This window comes from Schistocerca americana, chromosome 4 (genome assembly GCF_021461395.2).
Source record: "Schistocerca americana isolate TAMUIC-IGC-003095 chromosome 4, iqSchAmer2.1, whole genome shotgun sequence".
Lineage (NCBI taxonomy): Eukaryota > Metazoa > Arthropoda > Insecta > Orthoptera > Acrididae > Schistocerca > Schistocerca americana.
The window spans coordinates 714,635,905-714,660,010 of NC_060122.1; the positions used below are offsets into that span (position 1 = coordinate 714,635,905).

The window sequence follows — 24,106 nt, forward strand, 5'->3', positions numbered from 1 at the left end:
TATAACGAACAAAGAGAAAATTTACTTCCAGAAATATGAAGAATGGTAAGTGGACAACGTTGTATATTTATAACTTATATATAGGAAGTTAATTGTTATCAGGCCCAAATCAGAACAGTTTGTGCATAATAATTACAGTTAACCTCGTATCTCATTTGATAGGACAAAGACTGAAGGTTAATCACTGTAACATAATTATGTTTCAAAGCTATGTTTATTCCCGCTGCAAAGAAATGACTTCTGAACGCCACGATAACAGATTTACTGAAGAAGGATGCAAAATACTTTAATAAGAATTGCACGATCTGAAGTGTACACTTTGAAGATGTGATGATTGCTAACATTTTGAAAACCCTCGTGTTAGTCCAACATTATTCAGGCCACCGAATCCACTAAGGGCAGTATCACTCGAAAGGAAAGCAGGTCTGAGCCTAATTCAAAACATCTGTATAATTTAAATTCTAATGCAGCTTACTGTCTTCATTTAAAGTACTACCTATGTGTTACCTTCAGACTGAAAACATGAATGAAATTTCTAGCAGTGGCACAAACACAGAAACTCCTACATTATGTCCCATATCAGCTGTGACTGCTGAAAGTGAAGGCGATTTATCTGCTCAAAGTCCCAGAAAAGAAAAATTGAAATGAAAAATGAAATTTCTGCAAGGAAAAAACCGATGTTTACTAAACGAAGTAGCTTCGTCGCCCACTGAAGCTAAAAATAGTGGCGGTTCACAGCTTGCACTTGTGGAAAGTACTAAATTTAAATGCTTATAAAACATGGTTTTTACGCTATATTTTTTTTACTCCCATTGCTTACGTATTTATCTAAAATATTTTACAGCTGTCCACAACTCGTTGCGGCAAGTGATGAGAGGAGGTGCAGGTGGCTGTCCAGTGGGATGCTGAACAGACCCAGTTTGGAATTCCCGTGACGGTCAGATAAATTGTACCCCCACACGCTTGTGAACGCTGAGCAAATGTGCCCATGCCCTAACTGTGCTAAAATTAAAAGCTTCGAATATTCACTAAAAACACGAGAACCACTTCCACACATGCTACAGAAAATCTGATGACAACGTTGGAATCACAGTGAAGAGACGAGTTCAATAAAATTATCATTATTTTTATGAAGCAAATATTAACAAAGATATTAACATTTTTGTGTAAAATGTTTTATGACAACAGGAACAAGAGCTACAAATATGTTACATATGTGTACGACGCATAGTTGGATAGGTCTTGAAGTTAGCTATAAAATGAATATATTTATCTTATTATTGAACAAATATACACTTTCCAGAAATAGATTTTCACTCTGCAGCGGAGTGTGCGCTGATATGAAACTTCCTGTCAGATTAAAACTGTGCCGGACCGAGACTCGAACTCGGGACCTTCGCCTTTCGCGGGCAAAGTTTGGAAGGTAGGAGACGAGGTACTGGCGGAATTATAGCTGTGAATAGGTGTCGTGAGTCGTGCTTGGGGTAGCTCAGTTGGTAGAGCACTTTCCCGCCAAAGGCAAAGGTCCCGAGTTCGAGTTTCGGTCCGGCACAGTTTTAATCTGCCAGGAAGTTTCAAATATACACTTTGTTATAAATAAATTATTCAGCATGGGACCTGAGTTTCTACCGGCGCAATAATGATCACGCAACTTACGGGGAGACAGCCGGGTGACATCATCGACAACCTTCTAATATTTCGGCAGGAGCACATCCTTTCATTTTCAAGCAAAAACCGCGGCAAGTAATAGCTGTGCAAGGGAATGTAAAACTTCAGTTTGAAGAGCACTTACGGAAAGATAAACACCTACACAGATACACACACTGTAGAAACTACCGCCACCGCACACCTAAAATGACCGACATCAGAAGTTACCGTTAGTGAAACTTAATAATCAGTAGCATTAACTCTGTCCGTCTGTTTTTTGATAGGAGAGAGAGTAGGATTCCACACAGAATTTAAACAAAATCCTCCATTTCTGTTTATAAGCTTACCTGCTAATTGAATTTGAGTATCTTTTCGTCAGAATAGCTGTAATGAAAGACAAATCAGTCGTGCATTGCGCTATAGATTAGCCGGGTGAGTAATGATACCTAAGTGGCACCAAAGTCTATGGCCTCTTTCCCTTAAGCAGGAAGCATCTCCAACAGAATTGGTCGTATTTTGCAGAAATATGATGTGAAACGTGCTTTTCGACCAGTATCTGAGATTAAGGTCCTTTTAGGTTCCGTAAAGGATGATACGCACAGGGAGAAAAAATAACTTCTATAAAACATACACTGATATGATATTTATAAGCGCGTTTTTTTTCAGTGTGTGACAATATTTGGTGTATTTTGTTCTCTAAATTGATACTATTTTGGTGGTGCCCTCGATGAGGCTTTCCGGAGCCCCAGGGCTTCATGTAGCACACTTCGAAAATCAGTTTCCTTCACAACAGAGATAATCACCTGCCAGAGGCAGAGTTACAATCTACCACCAAAAGGACATCCCAGCCAAGCCACAACTCTTATACAATAATCACCGTAAACATTTTATCGTCACCCTCTTCTTTAGATTAGATTAGTACTTGTTCCGTAGATCATGAATACGACACTTCGTAATGATGTGGAACGTGTCAGGTTAATAAAAGGTGTCTATACAAGATATTACATTAGACAAAATATTACATGAAACTCAATATTTTTTTTTGTGCAGGTTGGGAAATTACCCACTTACTATATCCAAAAATTCATCTAATGAGTAGAAGGAGTTGCCATTAGGAAATTCTTTTAATTTCCTTTTAAATGCTATATGGCTATCTGTCAGACTTTTGATGCTATTAGGTAAGTGACCAAAGACTTTTGTGGCAGTATAATTTACCCCCTTCTGAGCCAAAGTTAGATTTAACCTTGAGTAGTGAAGATCATCCTTTCTCCTAGTGTTGTAGCCATGTACACTGCTATTACTTTTGAATTCGTTCGGATTGTTAATAACAAATTTCATAAGTGAATATACACTCCTGGAAATTGAAATAAGAACACCGTGAATTCATTGTCCCAGGAAGGGGAAACTTTATTGACACATTCCTGGGGTCAGATACATCACATAATCACACTGACAGAACCACAGGCACATAGACACAGGCAACAGAGCATGCACAATGTCGGCACTAGTACAGTGTATATCCACCTTTCGCAGCAATGCAGGCTGCTATTCTCCCATGGAGACGATCGTAGAGATGCTGGATGTAGTCCTGTGGAACGGCTTGCCATGCCATTTCCACCTGGCGCCTCAGTTGGACCAGCGATCGTGCTGGACGTGCAAACCGCGTGAGACGACGCTTCATCCAGTCCCAAACATGCTCAATGGGGGACAGATCCGGAGATCTTGCTGGCCAGGGTAGTTGACTTACACCTTCTAGAGCACGTTGGGTGGCACGGGATACATGCGGACGTGCATTGTCCTGTTGGAACAGCAAGTTCCCTTGCCGGTCTAGGAATGGTAGAACGATGGGTTCGATGACGGTTTGGATGTACCGTGCACTATTCAGTGTCCCCTCGACGATCACCAGTGGTGTACGGCCAGTGTAGGAGATCGCTCCCCACACCATGATGCCGGATGTTGGCCCTGTGTGCCTCGGTCGTATGCAGTCCTGATTGTGGCGCTCACCTGCACGGCGCCAAACACGCATACGACCATCGTTGGCACCAAGGCAGAAGCGACTCTCATCGCTGAAGACGACACGTCTCCATTCGTCCCTCCATTCACGCCTGTCGCGACACCACTGGAGGCGGGCTGCACGATGTTGGGGCGTGAGCGGAAGACGGCCTAACGGTGTGCGGGACCGTAGCCCAGCTTCATGGAGACGGTTGCGAATGGTCCTCGTCGATACCCCAGGAGCAACAGTGTCCCTAATTTGCTGGGAAGTGGCGGTGCGGTCCCCTACGGCACTGCGTAGGATCCTACGGTCTTGGCGTGCATCCGTGCGTCGCTGCGGTCCGGTCCCAGGTCGACGGGCACGTGCACCTTCCGCCGACCACTGGCGACAACATCGATGTACTGTGGAGACCTCACGCCCCACGTGTTGAGCAATTCGGCGGTACGTCCACCCGGCCTCCCGCATGCCCACTATACGCCCTCGCTCAAAGTCCGTCAACTGCACATACGGTTCACGTCCACGCTGTCGCGGCATGCTACCAGTGTTAAAGACTGCGATGGAGCTCCGTATGCCACGGCAAACTGGCTGACACTGACGGCGGCGGTGCACAAATGCTGCGCAGCTAGCGCCATTCGACGGCCAACACCGCGGTTCCTGGTGTGTCCGCTGTGCCGTGCGTGTGATCATTGCTTGTACAGCCCTCTCGCAGTGTCCGGAGCAAGTATGGTGGGTCTGACACACCGGTGTCAATGTGTTCTTTTTTCCTTTTCCAGGAGTGTATATATTGTGAGGGTACAGTGAAGATTTCTAGCTCCTTAAATAAGTGTCTGCAGGATGATCTTGGATGAGCTGCAGCAATTATTCTGATTACACGCTTTTGTGCAATGAACACTCTTTTACTCAATGATGAGTTACCCCAGAATATGATGCCATACGAAAGCAGAGAATGAAAATAGGCGTGGTAAGCTAATTTACTCAGCTGTATATCGCCAAAATTTGCAATGACCCTAATAGCATAAGTAGCTGAACTCAAACGTTTCAGCAGATCCTCAGTGTGTTTTTTTCCCAGTTCAACCCCCCCCATCAATGCATACACCTAGAAATTTTGAATATTCTACCTTAGCCACCGATTTCTGATCGAAGTCTATATTTATTAATGGGGTCATTCCATTTACTGTGTGGAACTGTATATTCTGTGTTTTGTCAAAGTTTAATGAGAGCCCATTTGCAGAGAACCACTTAATGATTTTCTGAAAAACATCGTTTACAATTTCACCAGTTAATTCTTGTCTGTCGGGTGTGATAGCTATACTTGTATCATCGGCAAAAAGTACCAGCTTTGCATCTTCGTGAATATAGAATGGCAAGTCATTAACATATAGTAAGAACAGCAGAGGACCCAAGACCGAACCTTGTGGCACCCCATTCTTGATTGTTCCCCAGTTTGAGAAATCACCAATTTTTTGCATATTATGTGAACTGCTTATTTCAACTTTCTGCACTCTTCCAGTTAGGTATGATTTAAACCATTTGAGCACTGTCCCATTCAAGACTTCAAGACTAAAACCGTTACCTGTGCCACCCCACACATTCGACTTAACCATACGGTCCCCTATGACTTCGTCACCCACATAGACCAAATCTCTTCCACCTGTATTATTGCCACTGACCTTAACATTCAAAGCAAATCCCTTGCAGAACTCTAGTAGCGGCAACGGTTTATAGAGTCACATTAAATGTATACGCAATTGCGAATATAGACAATCATCAGCTGTAGACCGGAATGACGAGAATGAAAATTTGTACCGAACCGGGCCTCGAACACGGATTCCACGCTTATTGCGAGCGGTCGCCTTACCATTTGGCTGTGCGTGCACGACTCGCTACCAGACCCAAACATCGATATATCGTCACTCCTACGTGTACAACCTATACTCGTACATCCATTACGTATATTGCCGTACAGGTGAGACATTTTACTTGAGAGCCTCCCACCCAGTGTCGGCGGATAAACACGATACTGCAGTGCCTGTGTCATTCTGAATCCCTGAAGTAAACAAAAATTCAAAACGAAATTGGTAAACAAGGAAAAGTCCTACTTTTACAGGATAATGCGTCAACCCACCCTTGGACTGAACTGTGAGAGGAAACGGAACGTTTACAGTAAAATTTTTGTCTCCTGCTGTGACATGCTTGCTACAAGCAATGTGTCAAAGTGTTATTGAAACATTAAAACGACTTTATAGAAAACAACTAGAAAACAACTTTTACGTAGGTTGTTATCTGTTGATGAAGATAACGTAGTAGTAGTTTCGTCATTTTTCAGGCAAGTGAATTTAAAGGACTATTGCAACGTGGTTGTAGATGCGTAGGATTTGATTGCAAGGAAGACTTTGAACAAAGCTTGGAAGAGAATACTAAAATTGCAACAAAAATATTCAATAACCAATACAGGTGATACTGTTATGGAGGTACAAATGAGCTAGTAACACACATACAAAAAAAAAAAAAAAAAAAAAAATGGTTCAAATGGCTCTGAGCACTATGGGACTTAACAGCTATGGTCATCAGTCCCCAAGAACTTAGAACTACTTAAACCTAACTAACCTAAGGACATCACACAACACCCAGTCATCACGAGACAGAGAAAATACCTGACCCCGCCGGGAATCGAACCCGGGAACCCGGGCGTGGGAAGCGAGAACGCCACCGCACGATCACGAGCTGCGGATAACACACATACAGATATGCCAGGAATGTGATGCAAATGATATGAGTGACTCACTTGTGACAGTAATGATCAAGATTTTCTGATCAGTCATATAACGAACTTGTTGAAAACATATTGAGAGGAAACGAACAGCAGGAAATGCAGTAAGATGAAACAGAAGAAAACGTAGATGTAGAAAATGATGCAGGACCATATGGCTTCTTTTTCGCATCCGTTTTTGTCCCCCATGTGAATCCTCTCCCATCTCATCCCCTCCTCACCGGCATCGAAGACTCCACATAACCTACACTATCTGCAAACCCGGTTTTAATAGCTCCATTTTATCTTCATCAATCGTGGTATGCTGCCGCGCCTTTGACACCACACCCCAACGCCACACACAGCTACACACACTCAGTACCCTAAACCAACGCTACTCCCTCTCCTAGACAATGAAAAGCGCCCCAATCTTCATCCATCCTATGAACTACAACTCTTCCCCACCTAGCCCATTTCCACATCAGACATCCTGCTAGTCTTCTCCCCATCTCTCCCCACCCCTCCTTCTCTCTCCCCATTCCTCCTTCTTTTGACGCCACAGCTATGTCCGCCCACTCATTAGACACCTCTTCACATCTGTCCTTCCGCTATCCACAGTTAGTAACCACAGACCCCTATTTTTTTACGCACACCCTTCGACCCTGCAGAACACATTTACTTCTCTCCAAAGCCTTCTGTCCGAGTGCACTTCATTCAGCTTTTTAGTGAAAATGAGATATCCATTCCAACGAATATCGCCGTCTTTCTTAATGTTTTAATATCTATTTTTCTTTTTATCTTAACTCTTATATTTTCGATTTAATTAAAAAAACGGAGAAGAACAACAGTGTAATTTTATGTAAATGCATGAAGCATTCATCTTCTTATAGATTTTAGATTTTTATTTCAATTTGCATTCTTTAATCTTGCTTGTAACGTTCTTACATCGTTCATGTTTCTGGATGGAAGTCAGAATGTTGTGTTGCTGGTAGCCCAGCCTCCATCTATATATGGCGAGGGGGATGAAATAACAATAAAGAAAAGAATCAGCACAATTACGGTGGGTATTCACCAACGACAGCTGGTGCAAGCATCTCGAAGAGCCACTCTTATCAAAAAGAATCTGGTTTCTATACAAGTTCTTGATAACGTCCAGAATATTATCCTCGACAGCGTCAGAACTTCAAAAAGTTTTTCAATATGTAAAAATGAAAATGTTAGCTTGCCTTACAAGATAATCGCACATTGATGTTGGCAACTTTAACATAAGTAACGTAAAGTACAACAACAGAAAATTACTGCCTCCTGCACCGCACTCGTTTCTGCTTACTTCAAACAACCGAATATAAGACTGAATCTTTTACTCTGCAGCTCTTTTGAAACTTCCTGGTAGATTAAAACTACGTCGGGCCAAGAATTTGGATCCCACAATATTGCTTGTAAAATTCTTATATCGTTAACGCGTCTGGTTGTAGGGCAGTCAGTGGTCTTCCCTGTCTTTTAGATTAACGGGAGTATATTTAGCTATACCAGATTTTAAAGTAGATTGTTCAGAATATTTTTAACACGTCAAATAAAAATTTACCTGAGAATTTTACAGAAGAAGTGAACTAGGTACCATTCACAAATGTGTTCTTTTACTCCAACACGAAAATAATAGCGGTACGCATTAGAAACAATCATACAGAAAGATACATTTGTGTTTGATGACGAATTACGGTTTCAAATATTGAAATTTATTCGTAAAAATCAACTTAACTGTAAAGGGTACAGACGTAATACTTAAAGCGACATATAAAAATTGGATTCTATAATATGCACGGGAATATGTGGGAGTGTGGGTAAATGAATTAATAATCTCTGAGAAGAACTATTTAGGAGTGCGACATGGAAGTTTGGGAGGCTTTGAGAAGCGTGCTAGGGAAGCCTAATTGTAAATCTGGGTTCGCATCCCAATCCTGCATAAATTTTCATACCTCGGTTTAGGTTATATTCCTATTACAGTTAAGTCGAATTTCAGAAATAAATTTCAATATTCGAAACTGCACTTCATCATCAAATACAAACTTGTATAAGGCGGAGATGGAGCTGTGACGAAAACGACAAAGACTGTCTATGAATTCTCGTTGTCTTGATTCTAAAACTTGCCCGGGATCACGAGATGTGCAAATGTGGGCAACTGAATTAATAATCTATGAGAAAAAATGGTTAGATGTGTGACAAGTGGAGGTTTGGGTCGCTTTGCGAAGTGTGCTCAAATAGCCTAATGCAAGTGGAAATTCAACTGCTGTCGATAAGCGGGAAATACGATGTCGAGTCCTGGTCCGGCACCAATTTTCATTTGCCACTTCAGGCAGTACATCTACACCCATTACAGCTAAGTTCAAATAGTTCAAATGGCTGTAAGCATTATGGGACTTAACATCTGAGGTCATCAGTCCCCTATAACTTAGAACTACTTAAACCTAACTAACCTAAGGACATCACACACATCCATGCCCGAGGCAGGATTCGAACCTGCGACCGTAGCGTTCGTGTGGTTCCAGACTGAAGCGCCTAGGACCGCTCGGCTACCACCGGACAGCTAAGTTCAATTCCAGGAATATATTTGAACAGAAAGATATGCTATTGCAATCACAAAAGCGACAAACATCTGTAATTAACAAAACAGTAAAGAAAGAAACAAAAAACAATACTTTTTGGTACTGAACTTGCCTTGTGGATAAATGAATCATAACACAAAAATGGTTCAAATGGCTCTGAGCACTATGGGACTTAACTTCTGATGTCATCAGTCCCCTAGAACTTAGAACTACTTAAACCTAACTAACCTATGGACATCACACACATCCATGCCCGAGGCAGGATTCGAACCTGCGACCGTAGTGTTCGCGCGGTTCCAGACTGTAGCGCCTAGAACCGCTCGGCTGCTCCGGCCGGCGAATGATAACACATTTGCAAGGTGAGATAACATTAATAGAGGATTTAAAACTTACTTCTTGTGGATTGTATTTCTTTTCATCTCATATTAGGGTACGGTAATATTAAGGAAAAGTTTGAAATTTATATCTTGTAGATTAGATTCATTGATGATGATAATAAACCTCTTCTTCTTCCCCTTTAAAAGAAAAACGCCGGATCAATAAACGTAGATAGTAACTTCATCCTTCTTGATGTTTGCTAAACTGCGCCCTCGTAGTTCGTTATTTTATCATTTGAAGAAGTAGAAAGAATCATACGTAAATTTTTTTGGAAAATTTTTGTATGTTGCTTTTGAAATCTTACATGAAGCTCCCAATGCTGGTCTGTTAGATACACTTGTACAGACGGAGCTACCCAACCTACTGGTGGAAGTAAAGCTGCAAGGACGGACAGCTCAGTCATTACGATCATTTCCCGCCAAAGATGAGCTTCTGGGTTCGAGATTTCAACCGAATCTCGTACGTCGACGAAATGTTTCCACCGTAGAAAGTCGCGTGCGTCCCTTAACGCCCCGAATACTTGAGTCTTCAAATTGGCGATAATAATTTCCGCATGAGCGCGTCCTGCTAGTGAGGGGAGCGGGCTAGGTCCGCGGTTCCTCCCTCCCTCCCCCCTCCCCAGCCATGACCTCTTATACACGCGTCGCAGCGCCGTCCAGCTACAGACGCCGTGCTCTCCGCGGCCCGTACACATCGCTACGCCGCCAACCACACTCACGCAGAGGTAAGGCGCCCACCCTACGCCACGCGCTTCACTATTTCTCTCTGCGTCGTATACAGTGGCGTTCAAAAACATAGGGCAGCTGCTAAAAAGGCTGCCGCTGTGGCCTAGTTCTGAGTATTTTATGTAGTGCAGTGATTAATTATTATAAAATGGACTTTGGGAGGTCCCCAGTGCTTTTTGACTGCTGTTCCTAATTAGTAAACGTTGGCGAAGCGAATAGAGCTTATATAGTAAGTATTAAATGGATCAAAATAACATAGTCACAATCGCTTGAATTCTTGTTATTTTTGCAGTCTTCAGTCCGAAAATTGGTTTTATGCATCTCACGAACTTAATCTATCCTGAGTAAGTCTATCCATCTCTTCGTAACTACTGCAGCTTACACCTACGTGGACCTGGTTGCTATAGTCGATACTTGGTCTCGTCCACCCTCCTACCCTACTTCCCTCCAATACCAAATTAACTATTTTTTGATGCCTCAGGATGTGTGCTATCATCCGTGTGTGTTTTGATGAAGTTGTGTCATAAAGATATATTCCCCGACTCGATTCAGTGCTTCTTAATATGTTATCCGATCTAATCTTCAGCACTGTTCTCTAACACCACATTTCAAACACTTCTACTCTCTACTCGTCCTTACTGTTCATCACGCCGGTTTCAGACTTCACATACTTAATGCCAGTCTACATTTTACATCTCCATCCACTTCTGCCGTAGTCAGCTGTTTTGCTACCCAAACAGCAAAATTCGTCAATTATTTCCTTAACTAATCCTCCGAGAGTAAACCGGTTTAATTCCACTAGAGCCATTAATCTTGTTGTAAGGAAACTTTTACTAGCCAAGATAGCACTGAATACTCTATAATCCTGACAAGCTGTTTCAACAGTTAAGACCGTCATCTTCTGATCTTCAAAAATCTTGTTGTTGTATTCCCTGTTCCATTACGATTGCATCACACGTGCCGTACAGGACATACAACAAAAAGTTTTTGAAGATCAGAAGATGACGGTCTTAACTGTTGAAACCAATCATCCGGAACAAATAGTACTGAATGCCATCCTGACTATTAAAAGTTGTTTCAGAGCAAATACATATCGCTCCTCTCTATCTTTAATTATGAGAAATTTCAAACAGTCTTGTTTTACGCTCGTTGATGATGATGTTATACCCTCTTTAAGGCAATATCTATTCCGTCCAATTGCTCCTCCAACTCCTTTACCATCTCTCTAGCATTGAAGCATTATAGACAAATCTTAAACTTTTTATTTCTTCTTCGTCACCTTTATTTCTTTACCAGACTTTTCCTTGGTTTCTTTTACTGTTTGCTCCACGTACAGATGGAGTAACGTAAGGAATGGGGAGAACTCTGTCTTGCTTCTTTCTGAACTTCTCCTCCCTTTCACGTCCTTTGGTTCTTGTAACTGCAGTGTGATTATTGAACAAGTTGTAGATAATTTTTCGTTTCCTGTATTTTATCCCTCATAATTACAGAATATGGCAAACTATTTCTAATCAACATCATGAAAATATTTTCCTAAATGCAGAAATGCTATAAACTGCTTGAACTCGAATCTTCCAGTATTATTAGCCGCCTCCGTTGTATCTTTGCCAGTCTAAATTTGTGTATTCTACTGAGGACTAACGAAATCAGATGTTTAGAACGTTGAAACAAGATGTCCGATGGATAACGTTGCAAGAGAACTGATTATCACAAATGTGTACCGAATTGTACTAAAAATCGAACGATTTAGGGAGAACGGTTGAGAAACACGAAGGCTTGCTGTAAATGTAAACAGTCGAATCTATAGAAAAGTTGCAAATTGTCCCCCTCTGACCGCATCACCCTTTAAAATAGTTAGTTCCCAAGAAAACTGTACTGTCAACAAAGAATATTAAAAGCTGTTTCCATTATGCAAAGTTCCATGATCGCACTGCTAAGAGGAAACCGCAAGAGTGTAAATAAAAATTTACTAACGATTAGTGTTTGCTAACATCCGCAAAGAGAAATAACTAATAGTGACGTAGGTGCTATGTGCTGAAGAATCCTAGTTCAACAGCTTTTCCTGTATGTGGGAACGGCACCAAACCGACAGAGGTGCCCCAGACCAACACCGACTCAAAGGAAGGCCTCGGCGCTTGTTCGTGACGTCACGTCAGCTAGGCACGGCGAACGCCAGGTCTGTTGCAGGCATACTCGTAATGGTGGTGTCTCCCTCTCTGACAGAGGAAAATGTGAAACTATTGGCGGTAGTTGACCAACACACATAGTTCTGAGAGATTTCTGCAATCAATTAATTGTGCAATTCATTACACTTCTTAACAAATAGTGTACTCCTGAATTTAAATTTCCACCTGTTTTAAGGATTGACATACAAAAACAACTTCATGGTCCAGCAGCAACAGAATTCGTGCTTCTTTACCTTATTTGTAAATCTGAGGAATTTACGTTTGTACTGGGTTGCTTTTACAAGAAACTGTGAACATATTTGTGCTCTTCTTTAGGTATGTTGGTTGATTATGGGGTGAGGAGCACTGAATGTTAATGAAATATCTTGCGATTGTACACGTTGGGGGAGGGGGTAGGGGACAGACGAAGAGGCAAAAGAGAGATACTTGTTTTATCAAATAAAATTTTTTTATCTTATAAAGTTACTTCTTTCAGTTGCAAGAGGGGAATATATATCTTTCCTTATGTGCATGTATAAAAAAGTTTAAGCTCAGCAGTATTTTCGATGTATGAAGCTATTTTGTTTCCTGTTTAGAATTCCTTTCGTTGAAAACGACTGCAATCTAATGACTGGCAAAGGTTGGACATTTACACATGTAAATTAGTTCACATTTCCAGTGACGATGTCAAACGAAAATAAATAAATAAATAAAAGAAACGAGTTCATTGTAAGGGGGTTGGGGTAAGTTTCGATAACAAAATGGATCAAGCAAATATAGTTACTTGAATGTAAAATTTCCGAAGCTTGTAACGGGGCAAAGCATCTTCTCATATTGATCCAAGTTTATTTCGACAGGATTCAGGAATACAGAACTATGATCTTCATTTGTAGCTTTATGATAGTAAGAAAATATTTCATCTAAATAAAACTGCGGAATCCAAAACAATACCAAACATTTTGTCCAAAAATAAGAGATTTATAGTGATAAGCACGCCCAGGCGTTTCTGCCCGCAACAGACCTGGCGTTCGCCGTGCCTAGCTGACGTGATGTCACGAACAAGCGCCGAGGCCTTGCTTTTAGTTGGTGTTGCCCAGACACACTTTGATGACATAAAATACGGTGACGGATGTCATGTTTGAGATTATGTCATCGCAATTTCTTGGATAAATGTTCTAATTTAATGACGTAATGAACACTGAAATCTGTGAAAGCATTCTTCGAGAAAATATGTAACTGTAGTCCTGAAGAGTGCTGTCTCGCGTATTGAAATTCGTGAATAAGTTCAAATGGCTCTGAGCACTATGGGACTTAACATCTGAGGTCAGCAGTCCCCTAGAACTTAGAACTACTTGAACCTAACTAACATAAGGACATCACACACGTCCATGCACGAGGCAGGATTCGAACCTGCGACCGTAGCGGTCGCGCGGTTCCAGACCGAAGCGCCACAGCGGCCGGCCGTGAATAAGTAGCCACGGCAAAGTCTTTAAATATTCCCACTGAACAGTATCGACCAAAGAATTTTTCTCTCTCTAAAGCCAAAACGTCTGCCGAACATTGGGAGAAGACCAATGAGTTAACGCCTTCACATGACTGCAAACGTTTAGTGGGTTTAGTAACCCATGTCCAGTTTTTTTATTGCTCTTTTGTTCGGTGTTAGGAAACCAATCTAAGCACACCTTTGGCGACACCATCTCTGGTGGGCGGTTTGAAGTGGCGCGCGGCGGCCAGATTGGGTAACTTCAATGCTAATTAACTCGGAAACTACGCAACGTATCGAATTCTTTGTTTAGCAATTATTTCGCAGAGCAACCTGCCCTGCAACACCTTTGCAACTTTTTCAGACTTTTTATGACCGCCCTGTATAGTGAATGTTGACGCCAATATTTGTTAAAATATCTACTAAGATATACGACTTGTTCATTAAAAAGGTCATAAAGCAAGTTTTTGTAATTATTTTAATAATATTACTGGCGACGTTTTTCGACCAGCACTGGACTCTAGTGTTTGCATGTATTTGTCTCCTAATTTTATTTCGTTGGTTAAACCAGAGATATTCCAAGTCTTCAATACAAGGATTCTGGGGGATAGTTGCCGGTTTAAAGTTCTACGATTTCAAACTCGTTGGCCGTTAATGTAACCAGCTGGACAACCATTGACCCGAGAAATATAGTGTGAAGAGCGCAGTTAAGTAGAGTGGCCACGTATGTAAGCATCCTGTCTGATTAGCTGCATTTGTTCATGTCCATTCTGCAGTCCGACGGACTTGGCAGTTCCTGCAGGCCAAAGCGACACCCCGCAGGTGCAGAATTGCTACAGAGTGGCTCCAGGAACACTCTTTGGGGTTTAAACACTTCCACTGGCCACCAAACTCCCTAGACAAGAACATTATTGAGCATATCTGGGATGCCTTGCAACGTGCTGTTCAGAAGATATCTCCATCCCTTCGTACTACACTGGTTTTATGGACAGCCATGCACGATTAATGTTATCAGTTCCCTCCACAACTACTTCAGATATTAGTCAAGTCCATGCCACGTAGTGTTGCGGTACTTCTGCATGCTCACAGGGGCCCCACACGATATTAGGCAGATGTACCAGTTTCTTTGGTTCTTCAGTGTATTTCCATTGCGTGTGGGCTGCCGAGCTAGCTGCTCAAGCCAATTTTCAGAGTTTAATTTTCGGAATTTGATATGTCAGTGCTGAACGGCGGTAGACCGTTCTCGGCCCCCCCTTCCGCCCCCCCCCCCCCCCAGGTACTACCTGATATCTGATTACATCCAAGGATAATGATCTTAGGAAGTTTGGAGACCAGTGATCTAATGGAATGAAGAGGTTGGAATATATCCAACAAATAATCGAGGGCATTTGGTTCAAAAGCTCTTGTGACAAGGGGAACTCTCCGTACCCCTCTCTCTGACAGACGAAACTTAGTAGTTCGGAAGAGGTGGTAAGTTCCTGTGGGAACAAACTGCTGGGATCATCGGTCCCTTGGCTTACACACTACTTAATCGAACCTAAACTAACTTACGCTAAGGACAACACACACCAGTGCCCGAGGGAGGACTCGAACCTCCGATAGAGAGAGCCGCACGAGCCTTGGCAATGCGCCCAAGACCTCGCGGTAACCCCGCGCGACTAATTCGGAAGAAGGAAGAAAATAATACCACATCTGTTTTGCCTTAGGTGCCAATACTCAGCAGTTTCCGCGAAAATAAAAGTTAAAGTTTCAGTGTCATTTTACTACTTTTCTCGCGCAGTGCAAGGATAAGTGTACAACTTCAAATATTAACGCCATGTTCGAATCCAACGTTACGTTCTTTTTCTTCTCTCTCTCTTTCTGGTTCTGTGTCTATTTTATCTTCTGTTGGGGAAGTATGTGACATCAATACTATCTGCAACGTCGTGAAATTCAATAGAATTATTGAGAAAAGAAATAAGTATTTCTAATCTTATGAAAAACAGAGGTTTCACAGACGTTAGTTAACCTTATACTATTGACAGCAATTCAAAATGAAAAATATCTAAGTTCTAACTCTTCAGTTTCCTTATATGGTGGGTTGTTTGTTAATGGAATAGGAACACTGACCTGTTCATTAAAGGAAATTCTGCTAAAGTGTACCCGATTCTGTCAACACTGCGACACGTAATTTTACCCATAGATGAAAAATACAGTGGCTGATTACTGAAGTGCCCTATACTCGTCGCACATCGAAGGGAAATCACAAGTGCAAGCGATGCAATTAAAACACACGCCTTGACCCATCATCAGTTGCAGGCTCCAGCTTTCGAGAAAATCCTTCCATTTGTATAGTAGTCTGCTGTGACGTTATTCCCTGATCGCGTGCTATCTAGCAAAGTTTACGAGGTTGCTGTTCCTAATGATACAATAAAAAATGTAACTGCAGCATATGTTGCCTTCGCACGTTGCTCGTGATGCTCCGAATTTTCATACTTTTGAGTGTTTTTGTGATAGATATCGCCATGCGAAATTCACTGAGTCCCTTGAATTGTAAAAGTACAAATCAAAGGGAAAAAATGAAATACTAGAAGTTAGATGTTCTTTATTTTCAGTTACTGTTAATGATATAAGATTGTAGAAGAGTTTGGATGACAAAATCTATTTTTAATAATATTAGAAATGCTTGTTTTCGTGTCTTTGTTCCACTATATTTCACGATGTCACAAAAACTAGTAATGCCACGTACTTCCTCAATAACAGAAGACAAAGAAAGCAAATGTAAGTCTGCGTTCGAACAAGGGACACAATAATTTGAAACTGTACCCTTAACCACTACGCTACCAATTCACTTATCCCTACACTGCACGACCATACTGGTGAAGTGGCACTGAAACTTGAGCCATCGTATTCTCGGAAACTATTGAGAGATGGCAGCCAAGCCAAGATGCGTGTTCCTTTATTTTCACCATGTCAAGTTTCGTCTGTGGCAGACAACGACCTATGGACCGTTCCACTTGTGAAGTTAAGAGGCTGGCACAGGAGAGGAAGTTCTGGCGGGAAGCGTCAAACGAACCAGTCAGAAGACTGATTTAAAAAAGAATTTCAACTTACCGGAAGGAGAGGGAGAAACGGTAGATCTCTCTATCATGACGACGTACCTGGTAGTTACACTATGTGATAGAAAGTATCCGGACATCTGACTGAAAATGACTTACAAGTTCGAAGCGCCCTTCGTAGGTAATGCTGGAATTCAATAGGGTGTTGGCCCACCCTTAGCCTTGATGATAGCTTCCAATCTCGCAGGCTTACGTTCAATCAGGTGCTCGAAGGTTTCTTGGGGAATGGCAGCCCATTCTTCACGGAGTGCTGCACCGAGGAGAGGCATCGATGTCTGTCGGTGAGGTCTGAGACAAAGTCGGCGTTCCAAAACATCCCAAAGGTGTGCTATATGATTCAGGTCAGGACTCTGTGCAGGCCAGTCCATTACAGAGATGTTATTGTCGTGTAACCACTGCGCCACAGGCCGTCCATTATGAACAGGTGCTCGATCGTGTTGAAAGACGCAATCACCATCCCCGAATTTCTCTTCAACAGTGGGAAGCAAGAAGGTGCTTAAAACACCAATGTGGGCCCGTGCTGTGATAGTGCCACGAAAAACAACAAGGAGTGCAAGCCCCCTCCGTGAAAAACACTAGCACACCATAACACCACCGCCTCCGAATTTTACTGTTGGCAATACACACGCTGGCAGATGACGTTCGCCAGACATTCGCCATACCCACACTCTGCCATCGGATCGCCACATTGCGTACCGTGATTCGTCACTCCATACAACGTTCTTCCATTGTTCAATCATCCAATGTTTACGCTCCTTAAACCAGGCGAGGCATCGTTTGGCATTTACCGGCGTGATGTGTAGCTTACGAGCAGCCGCTCGACCATGAAATCCGTTTTCTCACCTCCCGCCTAACTGTCATAGTACTTGCAGTGGATCCTGATGCAATTTGGAATTTCTGTGTGATGGTCTGGACTCTCTTCAACCGTCGGCGGTCTCCGTCAGTCAACAGACGAGGTCGGCCTGTACGCTTTCGTGCTGCACGTGTCCCATCACGTTTCCACTTCACTATCACATCGCAAACAGTGGACCACGTTCGAGGTCCGTGAGTTCTGCAGAGCACCCCTTTCTGCTCTCTCACGATGTCTAACGACTACTGAGGTCGCTGATATTGAGTACCTGGCAGTAATGCACCTAATATGAAAAATGTATGTTTTCGGGGGTGTCTGGATATTTTTGATCACATACCGTATAATTAAAGTGCAGCTACTCACGGAGGTCCATATGGGCTGTAATTACCGTACGTCAGTGAACCATGCAAGGCATGATAATGCGTTAATGCAGAATCGAATTACGCTGGAAAAAAAATTTGTTCCAATTCTGGTCACCAGATGCAAACCTGGCGCTGTATAGCGGCTTGTCGACGTTTTTGGCGCTCATATTGAACGAATTGTGTAAGCGGCGGTTAATAATAAAATCAACATTATGCCTATCTCACTTGTTTTATCTTTTCTGCACACGTGTGTTCCTAATACAACGTATATGGAAACATTAATATACATCTTTCTTGCATTCTCAGCACCAGATTTCACCTGGCGTCAAAAATTGGAACTAATTTATTTCCAGTGTAAATCGGTTGTGCATTAACGCATTAGAATATTTATTAAGTTTCGCCTCCCATGCGATAATCACAGCCTACAATGGACCTCCGTAAGTAGCTGCACTTTAGTTAAAACCAGCCGGTACGAATCTTAAGAAACGAGCGTCTGCTTGGGTTCAGAGGAAGGGGCGGAGCAATCGGCCTCGCCACTGTTCACATAAAACACCCATCACTCGCCTGCGACATCTTTGGTGAACCACAGTTAATCTGAGTCGAGGTGGCCAAACGGGGTTTTAAAACCGTTGTTCCAGAACGCGTGACAATGGTAACCAGAGCGGTAATCGTTGGGTTAAAGATTACAAATAATGAGCCAAAATGTTTCAGTTCGAAATTAATAAATTTTGACACATTAAGCGCCATTGATTGCACTAAGAAGGACCCCGCCATTACCCATCTTCGACTCGCAACAGAGAACATGAGATGAAAAGGAAACCGTAGTCATCAGAGACAGAGCCCAAACCAGTATTGGGTGGGGAAGGCTTTCGGTCGTGTGATATCAGAAGATCCATATTTAAACATCCCTTAGGCAGTTTAGCCAAACCAAGGGAACGAAAATTCCTGATGGCCAGTGGGAGAACTGAAGCTAGGTCTGCCGAATGGAACTCCACTGTTTTAACAACTATGCCACATCGTTCGACCGGCAGAACACGTGTGCTATGGTGCTTGAATTTCTGCTAATACCGTTCTGCCCTACCAACGGCCTTTCTACGCCCTCAGAGTGATCTAGAAGAAGTATTTTTTACACAAACATCTACATACATACTCCGCAAACCGCCGAACGGTGCATGGCGCAGAGTTTCTTGTACCATTACAAGTCATTTCCTCTCGAATGGTCCTTACGCGAAATGTTCGTTGGCGGCAGTGGAATCGTTGTGCTACTGGCCTCAAATGCCGGTTCTCTAAATTTTCTTTGACTGAAACTGTAGCTTGACTGAAACACTAGTATTACGAATTTTCATCTGTCAACAACTTGAGAAGTCCACAAAATGCTTCTGCAATATTTTCATGGACTCTGTGATGCAGTCTGAGAGGACGTTTCGCCTCTTCGAATCTCAGTGTAGCTGTTATGGAAGTCTATAGTAACGTAAGGCACTGCGTAACAACAGGTTTCTGGCAGAATGTTGACAGACAGTATCTCTCAGTTGCGTAGGCGGCTGTAAATGTGGAGAACCACGACACAGTTCCGAATCCTATTAAGCCGATACCGGATGTATATCTCAGTGAAGCTGTCCAGTTTAACCTCTACGTTTCTCGAAGCTGTTTCGAGCGACTGACAGGTTCACCAAGACAAACAGGGCTGGTCCCTTCTCCCTTGCTTATCCCGCTGAGCTAAAGCCTTACCGATAAATAACTTATTTATAAAGAACAATAGTTTAATAAACTTCATAGGAGAATACATCTAGTTTCCTACAAATTACACGTTGCAATCAACGTTGGCGATGATTTCTCATCTCGCTTGAGTACTCCTGCAGCTTCGGAACTGATTGCGTACCACCCAGAGAAGTTATGGCGGTTTTCGCTTGTGAGAGACACTGTCATTACACAATATGTTGCTACCGTTGCCAATTTTGCTTCACCTTTATATTATGAGTCGCCTGTTACAACAAGCTTAGTGACACTATCAGACAACCCTGGATACACAGAAGAAAACACACACACACGCAAAGGAAAAGAGGAAAGAAAGAGTTGTTCGATCTTGTTAGTTACTTTATGACACTATTTTTGTATATAGTTTTTAACAAGGACATGATAAATACCACGATTTGTTTCCAGTTCTCCTGTCTGATAACTGATAATACTTTACTGGCCATTAAAATTGCTACACCACGAAGATGACGTGCTACAGACGCGAAATTTAACCGACAGGAAGAAGATGCTGTGATATGCAAATGATTAGCTTTTCAGAGCATTCACACAAGGTTGGCGCTGGTGGCGACTCCTACAACGTGCTGACATGAGGAAAGTTACCAACCGATTTCTCATACACAAACAGCAGTTGATCGGCGTTGCCTGGTGAAACGTTGTTGTGATGCCTCGTGTAAGGAGAAATGCGTACCATCACGTTTCCGACTTTGATAAAGGTCGGATTGTAGGCTATCGCGATTCCGGTTATCATATAGCGACATTGCTGCTCGCGTTGGTTGAGATCCAATGACTGTTAGCAGAATATGGAATCGGTGGGTTCTGGAGGGTGACACGGAACGCCATGCTGGATCACAACGGCCTCGTATCACTAACAGTCGAGACGACAGGCATCTTATACGCATGCCCGTAATGGATCGTGCAGCCACGTCTCGATCCCTGAGTCAACAGATGGGACGTTTGCAAGACAACAACCTTCTGTACGAACAGTTCGACGACGTTTGCAGCAGCATGGACTATCAGCTCGGAGACCGTGCCTGCGGTTACCCTTGACACTGCATCACAGACAGGAGCGACTGCGATGGTGTACTCAACGACGAACCTGGGTGCACGAATGGTAAAACGTCATTTCTTCGGATGAATCCAGGTTCTGTTTACAGCATTATGATGGTCGCATCCGTGTTTGGCTACATCGCGGTGAACACACATTGGAAGCGTGTAATCGTCATCGCCATACTGGCGTATCACCCGGCGTGGTGGTATGAGGTGCCATTGATTACACGTCTCGGTCACCTCTTGTTCGCATTGACGGCACTTAGAACAGTGGACGTTACATTTCATATGTGTTACGACCCGTGGCTCTACCCTTCATTCGATCCCTGCGAAACCCTACATTTCAGCAGGATAATCCACGACCGCATGTTGCAGGTCCTGTACGGGCCTTTCTGGATACAGAAAATGTTCGACTGCTGCCCTGGCCAGCACATTCTCCAGATCTCCCACCAATTGAAAACGTCTGGTCAATGGTGGCCGAGCAACTGGCTCGTCACAATACGCCAGTCACTACTCTTGATGAACTATGGTATCGTGTTGAAGGTGCATGGGCAGCTGTACCTGTACACGCCATCCAAGCTCTGTTTAACTCAATGCCCAGGCGTATCAAGGCCGTTATTACGACCAGAGGTGATTGTTCTGGGTACTGATTTCTCAGGATCTATGCGCCCAAATTGCGTGAAAATGTAATCACATGTCAGTTCTAGTATAATATATTTGTCCAATGAATACCCGTTTATCATCTGCATTTCTTCTTGGTGTAGCAATTTTAATGGCCAGTAGTGTAGTTGCAGTATTTTTGTCAGTGATTGCGAAACGATTGTGAATTGGCCAGAATTCTGTTATAGCCGACTTCTGAGACTGCCGTAAATGAGCGCTGTATTTCTAGGCGTACTCGACAGCAAACGCGAACACATTTCAAAAGGTGCAGCACTCCTGGTAATACGTGAATCCACACGTTGACTCGCTTAACGATGAAGCTATGACCGTCCTTCTCCAATCATTTCCATTCTTTCATTTTTAATACATACCAGAAACAATTTTGCCATAATAATTGTTCCGATTACTTCGCCGTCGGTAACCAGAACCAACTCTGACACTAAAATTTGCACATTTTCTGCGAAGAATGTTCTTCCTGTTCTCTTCCGTGACCTGGAGAGCCCGTGGGGCGAGAAACAGTCGCAGTATCGGATGGAGGTAATGGGGTGGACGCAGCTGAAGATAGAGCAGAAGAGCGAACCGTGTATCATGGAGACACGCGAGACTTTCTGCCGACTGGCAGCCATTAGGGAAGTGGCTGCTCTACAGAAATCCGGCAAGGGAGACACAACCATCCCACACTCGATAACAATCTCCTAATATGAGTAACCAGAACAGTAAAGTGAAAGAGAATCAGGTGGGTTCAATGTGAATCGAATTCGTTACCGTTTGTACACAAGTGCGAAATAGTAAACTGACGTGGCAGGTTATTTAACAGGAATCACTCTTGTCAAAAACACTCTTAAAAGTCATGAAACATAAATCCTTTGAAACGTGTATTCGTTGACGAAGACTGTCAGCATTTAATATCGACACAAAGAATGCAAAAAGAAATATCCAAACAACGGGATAATAGTAATGTCGCATATCATAAAAGGAAACTTTGTCGTCTCCGCAGTGTAGCCTTTACGTAAGGGAGCAACAGAACTTACGTCTCAGCAAAGAAACGTATGCTGGAAACAACCCCAAGGCTGCGGCTAGGCAATTTCTCCACAGTCTCCTTTCTTCCAGGAGTGCTAGTCAGCAAGGCACAGAGGGTAGCTTTTGGGAAAGTTGGAAGGTAGTTGAGAGTTACTGGCAGAACCGAAGCATTGAAGGCCTATTGAGTAGTTCAGTCGGTAAGAGCACTGCTCGCCAAAGAAAAGGTTCTATGCTTTCAGACAGTTTTCATCCGTCAAAAAGATTCACAAGTGGGAATTACGCACATAAAATAGGAAATAAAGTGTACGTATTTCATGTATCTGAAAACACTGGACATGCAGGGCGAGGCAGCTAAAATAGGGGATCCCATATACCGGGTGATCAGAGTCAGTATAAATTTGAAAACTGAATAAATCACGGAATAATGTAGATAGAGAGGTACAAATTGACACACATGCTTGGAATGACATGGGGTTTTATTAGAACCAAAAATACAAACGTTCAAAAAATGTCCTAGAGATGGCGCTTCATCTGATCAGAATAGCAATAATTAGCATAACAAAGTAAGACAAAGCAAAGATGATGTTCTTTACAGGAAATGCTCAATATCTTCACCTTCATTCCTCAACAATAGCTGTAATTGAGGAATAATGTTGTGAACAGCAGTGTAAAGTATGTCCGGAGTTACGGTGAGGCATTGGCGTCGGATGTTGTCTTTCAGCATCCCTAGAGATGTCGGTCGATCACGATACACTTGCGACTTCAGGTAACCCCAAAGCCAATAATCGCACGGACTGAAGTCTGGGGACCTGGGAGGCCAAGCATGACGAAAGTGGCGGCTGAGCACACGATCATCAGCAAACGACGTGCGCAAGAGATCTTTCACGCGTCTAGCAATACTTTGTTTTTTTTTTTTTTTCGTTCTAATAAAACCCCATGTCATTCCAAGCATGTGTGTCAATTTTTACCTCTCTATCTACATTATTCCTTTGTTTATTAAGTTTTCAAATTTATACTGACTCTTTGATCACCCGGTGTATTTGGAATGTGTAAATATATCGAGTTGCGGTTTTCGCCAAGTTATAGTAGACAACATGGCTAAATTCTTACATTCTCAAGTAATTTTTATCGTTTATAGTTGCCTAATTACGACACCGGCATTGTTTTTTTTCTAAAGTAACTATGTACTTGTTTCTGTGGCAATTGAAAAAAGATATGAAGAGAACTTCAACGACATAAATGTATAGGACTTGGTCAAATAGCATCAAGAACGGCGCCGCAAATCTCTGTCCCGCCGCTAGGAGAACAGGTTCCTCGAACGTCCGCCCTTTTAAACTGAAGAGCCAAAGAAACTAGTACGCCTGCCTAATATCACGTAGGGCCCCAGCGATGGCTCAGAAGTGCTGCAGTACCACGTGGCATGGACTCGACTAATGTCTGAAGTAGTGTTGGAGGCAACTGACACTATGAATCCTGCAGCGCTGTCCATAAATCCGTAAGAGTACGTGGGGGCACGTTGCAAGGCAACCCAGATATGCTCTATAATGTTCATGTCTGGGGAGTTTGGTGGC

At 42.8% G+C, this 24,106-nt stretch overlaps 1 protein-coding gene across 5 annotated transcripts in view; it reads left to right on the top strand.

Annotated features, from left to right (window-relative positions):
• Window positions 1-9,987: 9,987 nt before the first annotated feature.
• Window positions 9,988-24,106, top strand: part of LOC124614045 (juvenile hormone esterase-like) — a 496,653-nt gene continuing 482,534 nt past the window's right edge. For all 5 annotated transcript variants that reach the window (XR_006979685.1, XM_047142877.1, XM_047142878.1 and 2 more), the window contains exon 1: window positions 9,988-10,094. The gene's annotated coding sequence lies outside the window, so the exon portion shown is untranslated. The remainder of the gene's footprint in view (window positions 10,095-24,106) is intronic.